This window comes from Falco peregrinus, chromosome 4 (assembly GCF_023634155.1).
Source record: "Falco peregrinus isolate bFalPer1 chromosome 4, bFalPer1.pri, whole genome shotgun sequence".
NCBI lineage: Eukaryota > Metazoa > Chordata > Aves > Falconiformes > Falconidae > Falco > Falco peregrinus.
This window is the reverse complement of record NC_073724.1, coordinates 92,510,186-92,520,006: the sequence shown is the minus strand read 5'-3', so window position 1 is coordinate 92,520,006 and position 9,821 is coordinate 92,510,186.

Below are 9,821 nucleotides of genomic sequence, written 5' to 3'. Positions count from 1 at the left end.
TTGTATTGTACTGCTGTGAAGAGCTTGGCTCCATCTTCTCTGTGACCTTCCTATAGGCACTGGGGTCTGCTGGTGGGTTCCTCAAAGGACGTTTCTTCTCCAGGCTGAAAAGTCCCCTCTCCCACCCTCTCCTCACAGGGTAAGTGCTCCAGACCCCAACAAACTCAGTGGCTTCCCCTGAGCTCCATTCAGTTTACCAGTGTCTTTCTTGTACCAGGGCCCCAAAACCAGACGCAGTGTGAGATAATGAATGCTGATCAGAGCGGAATGACCACTTTCCTGGACATACTGGCTCTGCTCCTGTCAGTGAAGAAGGCTGTTGCCCATCATTGCTGCCAAGTCGAGCTGCTGGCTGCTGTGCAGCTCGCTGTCCCCAGGCCCCCATGTTCTTTCTGCAAAGCTGTTCCCCAGCCAGGCAGCCTCTGGCCTGTGTCACTGCAGGGCTCCGTTCTTTCCAGGTGCAGGACTTGGCATTTGTCCTTGTTGAATTTCATAATGTTCCTGTCAGCCTGTCCTTCCAGCCTGTCTCAGTCCCTCTGATGGCAGCTCCCACCTCTCAGTGTATTGACTGATCCCACTAACTTGGTTTCATCTGCAGAATTAATGACAACACACTCCTCACCTCATCCAGGTCACTGATAAAGCTGTCCTACATCCAGGACAGATTCCAGGATAGATCTCGGGATAGCCCACTAGTCACATGCACCCAGGTAGGGTCTGAGCAGTAACCATGACTTTTCAAGCCCGACCATCCAACCAGGCTTTTACCCATCTGGTTGCCCACCAATCCAGACCATAATGTCCCAACAACAAAATACTATGGAAAAATTTGTCAAAAGCCTTAATAAAATCAGTGCAAATGACATCCACTGCCTTGCCCCAACCACAAATCCAGCCATTTTATCACAGAAACCCATCAAGTATGTCAGGTGTGATTTACCTTCTTGTAATCTGCGCTGTATTTTTCCTTCGTGTGCCTGGATATGTGCTCCAGAAGCACTTGTTCCATGCTTTTCTCAGGGACTGCAGTAAGGTCAACTGTCCTTTAGCTTCCTAGATTACTCTTTTGGCTTTTCTTTGCAAATGGGTGCAATGTCCACCTTTCTCCAGTCACCAGAGACTTCCTCAAACTGTTTAAAGACTTCATGTGCTTCCTCACCCTGGTCTGTGACATATTTCCATATCAGTCTTCTCTTCTAGTCCCATTTCACAAGTTCTCAACCAGGCTGTTGAGGAGCTTCATACATCCAAACTGCTCCTTCATGTAGACTCTTCATCTTCTCTGCCACTTTCCTGAGCTTGTATCAGTCCATCACAACTCTCCACTTGGGCAAACTGTCCTGCTGTGTCTGTTATACCAGTGATGTTGTAGTGTTGTGGCACGTAGAGCTCAAGTTCCTCCTGCTTGTTTCCCAGACTGTATTTGTGTAATTATATTTGAGGCAAGTGTCCCTTTGCCCTGCTCTATCATTTATGAAGTCTTTCTTTTATCCAACACGGAGCAGCTTCTGCTTTTGACCTTGTACACTGCTGCCTCACTTAAATGGGTCATCATCGCCACCTTCCTAGTTCAGCTCTCCTTACCAGGTTGGTCAGCCTATTGGCAAGGTTTCTTTTGCTCCACTTTGTCAGGTGGATCCCATCTTTCCCTAGCAGGCATCAGTCCTCAGAGTGGATCCCACGGTTGTAAATACCCGGTTCCTGTTGACACCAGGTGTACAACAAGGTGCTGACCCGCTGGAACTATCTGTTCTTCCCAAAGCCCTTCCCTTCACTCATGGAGACTAGTTGTTGTTGAGCATAACAGCTTAGGCTCTGCCAGCCTATAGACATACATATGTTAATACGCACCATTCATTTAAACTCAGTGCTTCCAAACCCCAGGACAGAATTTAGTACACAACTCCCATCCTGCCCAATAGGATCTGTGTGGTTACACTTTGGCAGAGTTGAAAATACTCACACACGCATAGAGCGGAACACATGGACACAAGTATGAGGACATCTGAGAACATCACTGTTTGTAGTTATTCTGCAAGTCCTCTGGGACAGATACTTCATCTCTCATGGTCTTCAAAGCCAAGAAAGACTTCTTTGTACACTGCAAAAATAAACAGTCTTCTATAAAGAACTGCTGAAAAAGGCCTTGGAAAACTCTGGACCCAGAATCTCTCTGATCTTTGTAAGTGCTACTGGCAAACTCATTTCTGTGGTGGTTTTCTCTTAAAAAGGCCCAGTAACATTTTCTTCTTGACATGGAGTAGCATGTCCATTCTAATGAGCTACTGCTTTTCAGTAGTTGCCTGCTGCCTAGTGGTTTTCACATACCACTGGCTCAAGTAAAGAAGAACATTTACTGCACAACTCCCAGACAAAATAAGACAATGGAAAAGTGCTGAACCACGGTCCTCTTTGCTCCCCTGTGCTGTCCAGTCTGTTTCCCTCCTTTCTGCCCTTCCCATCATGAGCCTTTTTTCCCCCATAGCTTCCTGCAAAAAAAGTACTCTGATCCCTGCAGGAGATCATCTGGCCCATGCTGCTGATCACTAAATAGTAGCCCTGGAAAGTAAATACCAGTTTCTTCGAGCCCAGCATATGCACACAGGGACAACTGGCCTTGGACACAAAAAAACACAGCAGACAAACCTCCCTGAAGATCTCCTCTCAGCCAAAGCCACACTCTCTAACCAACTGGCTGGGAAAAAAAGGACATGGTGCACTCACTGCGGTTCTGTGACAGCACATCCATCACAGATTTCACGGAGTTACAGAACGGCCCAGGTTGGAAGGGACCTTGAAAGATCATCTGGTTCAACATTTTGAGGGAAAGCCTAGCACCCTGCACATCGCATCTTGAAAACCTGTAGTGATGGGGACTCCATCATGTCCCTGGAGAGGTTGTCCCAGTGAATGATTGTTCTTACTGTATAAAAAATTCTTTCTTACATTGAGATAAAACCTCTTCCAGTGAAATTTATATGTGTTGCCCCTTGTCTTCTCCATGTGGCTCCTCATGAAGACAGAGCCTCATTTCTCTTTGTAGCTGCCCTTTAACTACTGGAACACTGTGATGAGGTCCCCTCTGAGCCTTCTCTTCTCCAGGGACAGGAGGCCCAACTCCTTCAGTCTTTCCTCATAGGGCAGGCTCTCCAGCGCTTTGATCATCTTTGTGGCCCTCCTTTTGGACCATCTCCACTCTGTCCACATCTTTCTTGAATTGTGGGGACCAGAACTGGACGTGGTTCTCCAGGTGCATCCTGAGAAACACTGAGCAGAGATGATCACGTCTGTCTCTCTGCCGTATTTCCCCACTACATTCAAACTTATTTCCTCCTTTCAGTCTCACTTCAGTTCTGCCAGTGCTCCACCTGCTTAGAGCTGGTGCAGAGTACATGCTTACACCTGTGCTGGGTGCGGAGCATGTGCAAAGGTTAAAATCCTGTCCTGCCTGTGAGGAGTGTGCATGGGGAATCTCTCCTTGTCTTCACAGATCTTGCAAGTTGTCCAAATAACTTGTCATTCAACAAGATACCCTGGGAGAAACTATCCTGCTAAACCCCCATGATTTCTGCTCCCGCCCCCCCCCCCCCCCCCCCCCCCCCACCTTATGGTATAACCAGACTCCAGGAAAGCCACAAGTTACAGTTCATGCTTACTAAGGGCAAAATCAGACCAAAGCAGTACAAAAATGGAAGGGTCTTTTGTTTGTTGGAACAAATGGCAGCATTAAATCCTCTACAAAGCTTCTAGCTTGCAGAGCCTAGCCTAAACCAACAACTCATGACCTGGCCGTAGAGAAAAACTCTCCATCAAGATCTGAGAGCCTGCGTTGGGGCCCAGTTACTTTGCAGTAGGTTGTCTGCCTCTCACAGTAGTACAGACCAAGTGGTAATCTCGCATTGCTTTTCCTGAAATCGGAGCAAATCAATGTCTCTGTGTAGCTCTGGTCTCCAAAGAGGTATTCCTGCTTGTGGTAGGCATATGGGAATTCAAAGAAGTTCAGGTTGAGTTCACTGGATTCAGTTTTAAATGTATTTTTATTTAAACTGTAATCCTGTGAGCTAGTAACTGTCACAAATTACTGTGATGAGGCAGGGAGATATAATTCACAGCTTACAGACTGAAGGCTGAGGGACAGAGCTGAAGTACACTTGGATATACTCTTTCCGTTGAGCCTTAACAGCTTAAACAGTTATGGCCCTCAGGTTGTTGGTTGCTGTTTTAATTCACGCTGAAAGGCTGCATGTGCCTCACACAACAAGTCACAGCATCGCAGCTAAAGGGGCAGGGGGCAGCTAACAGCTGAGAAACAATAACTGGAAATTAAGGGGCTAAACCCCCTTAAAATCAGTCGCAGGAGTACATCTGGAAAGGGGGAGAGGCCCAGATCAGCTTACTTACCTCCACTGCTTGCAGATAGAGCAGATAGTCCAGTCCAGTTCCTCAGTGCTTCCCTTGTGGCTGGTGGGAATGTTTCAGGCACCAGAGGGTGGACTGCAAAATTATTAAAAACAAGTTTTGCCTTCTCAAACACGGAACAGTAATTTGGCAGGGGGAGTAATAGGGCAAAATTTCAATGATTCAGTGGGCTGTAGGGGAAAACAGTATGGCAACTCTGCGGAATGTAATCTGTAGGGTGGAGAGGGGAGGTTTCCCCTTCCAACAGAACAGGTTAAAATTTAAGTTTATTATGTATTTATTAAATGAAGAGAGAGAAGAGAGAGAGAGAGGAACAATACTTACTGGAAAGCTAAGGAGATCTTGAGAGCCTGACTTACCCAGTCTAGCCTGGAGGCTAAGTCCAACTCCTCTGATACAGGACTGCCTCCGGTTCTGGAAGGCACTGGCGTCACGCTGAAGACAGCCATTGACGAACCATGTGTGCAGGCACACACCATGCCCAGGCTCGTCTCACCCTGCAGAGAAACAGCCACAGTTCCAGTGGACCCTTCTTCCTGGAATACAAAAGCCGCCTTTTCAGGATCCTAGCTATGAATAACAGAGAAGCTGTGTAGAGGTGTGCAGAGACCTAACCTTCAGGTGGTTAAAAGGAGTAGGAGTGACTCCTTAACGGCTTCCTTCAAGGAAGCTGCAGTTATCCCTAACTAGCAACCTCTGTAGCCATTCATCTCAGTTTCTCTGACACAGACTACAAGATCAGAAAGTGTATCAGCTGGTTTTTAAATTTCACTCCTACTAAATCAGGTTTGAACTGTTTATGAAGAAACTGTAGCAATGCCAGCTGCACAGGGAATTCAAGAGGAAGCGGCTGGTCGCTCCATTCATGACCAGGACCGGCTTCACTTATTTTGCAGGGTTGCAAATAGCTTTGATTTTGGCTGTCTTCATGAATGTGGGTGCCCGTTCTGCAACAGTTTGCTTGGTTGGCCTGAAGTCAAGGGGAGGTGGGGCTGTACCGAGTTAGCATCTTTTGAAAAATAATCAGGCCCTCAGAGTGAAAAGACAAAGGGCAAACACAACAATAAAAATAATCCCAAATTAGAAGCCAGATTTTAAAGCACAGCTTTTAATTTTTTCTGTTAGCTTCCCTTTTTTAAAATTGATGAGCCTTACCGGGGCATTGTTTTATCTGATAACATTGCTTGCTTTGCAACTATCTCAGGGTACCAAATTAATTTTAAAAGGGAGCTTTGGACAAATTAGCACAATTTGCAGTGTGACAGACCTCAGATGTTAACAGTTGTGCACACAGAGGGTACATGAGAGCTAAGCTTAAGACACTTGAGCTGTGGCAGTTCTTTAAAGATGTAAAACAATGTGTCATTTTCTTCAGTCTTTGCATTACTTTGCAAATTGACTTTATTGAACTAAGCAGTATAAATGCTGTTTCATATTTAAATAGAAGCTGCCTTAGCGCTTTGTCCTTAGCACTATTAATTCTGCTTTTACAGAGAAATGCTGATGAGTGATGGGCTTATAAAATGGTACAAATTTTCCTGCTTTTCTTGCTTGGTTCTCATTAATACCAATAAACTTGACTGCCAAATTACAAAAAAAAAAAACCCAACCCCTTTGTTCTGCTTCTTGTTCTCTGGATTTTACAAACAAAATGGCAATAACTCTCCTAACTGCCTTGAAGCCTTATGTCACCATGTCCTGGTTTTGGCTGGGATAGTTAATTTTTTTAGTAGCTGGTACATTTTGGGTTTTGTATGAGAATAACATTGATAACACACTTATGTTTTAGTCATTGCTATGTAGTGCTTACCTTAAATCAAGGACTTCTGAAGCTTTCCATGCTCTGAAAACACGAGCATGTGCATAGGAGCAGGGAGGGAGCAGAGCCAGGACAGCTGACCTAAACTAGCCAAAGGGATATTCCATATCATAGAATGTCATGCCCCGTATACAAACTGGGGGGGGGGGGGGGAGGTTGGTTGGGAGCTGCTGATTGCTGCCTGGGGACTGGCTGGGCATCGGTCAGCGGGTGGTGAGCAACTGTGTTGCGCATCACCTGTTTTTTTCCCCTTGGGTTTTATTCCTCTTTCCCTCTCCTCTTCATTACAATTATTATTATTGTGGTGGGTTTTGTTGTTGTGTTTTTTTTTTTTTTACTTTATTTAATTTATTAAACTGTTCTTATGTCAACCCACGGGTTTTACCTTTATCCAACTCTCCTCCCCATCCTACAGGGGGGTGAAAGCAGGGAGTAAGCAAGCAGCCACATAGTACTTAGCTGCTGTCTGGGGTTAAACCACGACATGGCACTTAGCACAGCACTGTGGTGATACCAGGATGATGTTTGGTACAGGACCAGCTTTCCCCATGTGTTTGACCGACTGTCACTACAAAAAACATGGAAAAGAATTGTCTATCAGTTCTGTGTAAGTCTGTGATGGAGCACCTATATACTACATATGTGATGGAGAAGATTATGAAATATGTAAAAAATGACATTAATATCACATCATTCTCCTCACTTTCATTCTCCTCATCCCACCGCTGCTCAGAGATTCACTGCCATATTCATGAAACTCAAAATCCTGAGTACTCAGGTCAACAACTATACGTACACAGAAATGAGTTTTCACTAGAACATCTGTAGAGTAAGGCCTTCCAGTATTAGTCTAATTGCTTCACTGAATCTGTCTTATTGAACTTCTGGATTTCTATCGATTCCTATCGATTCCTATCAGGATTCATTACTTCCTTCAACTCAGTCTAAGAACTACTGACTACCCTGTGGAGACTAACAGTATTAGTCTGACTGCACTGCATTTTTCTTTGCATTTCTCTGTGAAATTAATGAAGTAACAATCATAGAATTATTCCAAATATATTTATTTATTTCTTGTAAATGATTAAAAATAAAATCTTTCCAAAAAATTTTTACTGAAATATATAATCTTATTCATACATCAAGGAGTTTTTTTAACATAAGCTAGAAAAATAGAAATTTCATCTTGGACATATATAATATTCTTGCAGTACTGCTTAGAAAACTATGTTAAATATTTTTTCCTTGAAAAGGGGCAGTGCACATTATTTAACCAGGAAAGTATAAAAGTAACAAAAAGAATTCAGTGCGTATTTCTAAAATATGCATTCAGATTACATTTCCTTTCATACATGATTTCTAAATAGTTAACAGTTCAGGTTTTTCATATTCTGAAACAGAGTGGACCAGAATCAGCTGAAAATAAAGTTGAATAAGCTATTGCCCTTTGTCTTGGAACTTAGTTTTCAGCAATGTCGTAATAAACTCTTCTTGGAGCTGTTCTATGACTTCAAGTTAGGCAGAATTTGCCAGAGCGGAAGCAAAATATTTTTTACTTCTTATCTAGAATTCTTCAAATAAATTCAGGCTTTATAGAACATTTTGGCCATTTGCTGTAGGCGTCTAAGAACTGGGGTTATAGTTAAAATTTACAGAAGTACACATTCACTGTGTTCAAAATCCTGTCAAGTATTACTTTTGAAAAGTTCTGTAGCACAGAGTTAGATATTAATGGTAGTTTGATAAACAGGTATTTAAATTAAAAACATCAGACAACATCTGACAGATAACTTTAAGGATCTCATTAGCATTCACCTTGTGCATATTTTATGTAGATTCTGGTTGACATTTTGGTCGAAGCTCACTCCATGGAAAGTGTCTTTACAAGAGAAAAAATTAGGTTTTGTTTTTTTTTACCTGGAGCTTTTGCTTTAGTTTTGAACAAAAAATGTACATGTTATTTTCTATATGTTTCTGAGGCTTCAATCCCTTAGAATAAAAGAAGTAAAATAAAAATTCAGCTTCTCTATCTGCCCTTCTAAACACAGATCCTACCTCAAGCTTTAGCACTTCAAGAGTCAGACTGTCCACACAACCAGAGCTCAGGGACCTCTCCTGAACAATAAGTCAGGGCTGGACAAAACCATGTAAATCAGACTCAGCGAAATTATTTAAAAAAATGTACATGTCCTAAAAAATAGAATTAACTTTTTTTATTTTGGATGATTCTGTATCTGAGCATTGGACTTCTAGTCCACAAAGGCCATCTTGCTGAATTTGGCTAGGTTTTGAAAAAGAGAAAACTGCATACAACATATTTTGCTATGCAGCTTCTAAAACTTGTAATTATGGCCACTAAAATCACCTGCTCTGTTGAAAAACGAGTACAAAAAAAGGAAATTTGTTCAAAAGCAAGTAATTATTTGAGACTTCCTAAAGGATGCTGTTGGGCTGGCCTTGCAAAATACTTAGGCAGGTGCTTAATTTTAAGCATGAAAGTCATTGTGCCAAGACAGATTTTATGGTGAACACTAATGTACAAATACTAGACTGGCTCTTCCACTTCAAGATAAGCATGGATCTAAGTGCTTTGCTGGATATGGATCAGGATGCTCAGCACCTAACAGGACTTTAGGCGTTGATCCAGCAAAGCACTTATCCATACGAACAACACTGCTGACTTTAAGATCACTGCTCATGTGCTTAACATTAGGCATGCTCGTAAGTGCTTTCCTGGAAGGGCCCGATAGACCAATAGTGTATAAGCTATAAAATCTGAAGCAGTGTATGTTTTACACACTGCATATTTAACAATGTTAATCTGCTGAGATTTGCTTTTTCTTGGAACAGGGCATGTCTAACTTCAAGCATTTATTTTCAGAAAGTGTGTAAAAAAAGCCTTTAAAAGCTGCTTTGAGATTATGGCAAGTTAAAATAATGTTAGCGAGTCTCCTTATGCTCCTTTCATTTCTTCTTTGCATGTCTTTGCACAGGCATCTAAAAAGGAAAGAGAAAACCCTAGTCATAAACATTTATTTATTCAAATATGCATCAATGCATTTAGTTTCCCTCTAAAAAACAATAAAGTCAGATGCAACTAAACACCTGAAAACAAGCATCACCGAACTCTTCCAGATTTCAGACCTGAATAAAATTCTGCCAACTATGCCACCTTTTCCACTGAAAATATTGAAATCACCAATTGTCGCTTCTACAAATAGAACTAGTTTATTACTTAAGACTGAAAATGATGTGCAATTTCAACCCCTGCATATCCCTAAGTCACTGCTGGTATTTCCATATGAAGTTTTCCAGGCCCACTGATGTCAATCCATTTGCAGTGTGACGTCTAAAAAAAGTGGAAACACAACAGCTGCTTAATCCCAAAACAACAACTATAAAAGCATCACAACTCATCAGATATTTACACGAACAGGTAGAAATGGCATGTTAATCCAGAAAAAGAAATAAAGTAAGACTGCATTTCTGTAATGGTGTTGGCATATTGTTTCATACTAAGCTAACCAAGGAAGAAATAGCAAAGCAGTGCTTCATAATGACCTACTGCTACTGCTGGCCAGGC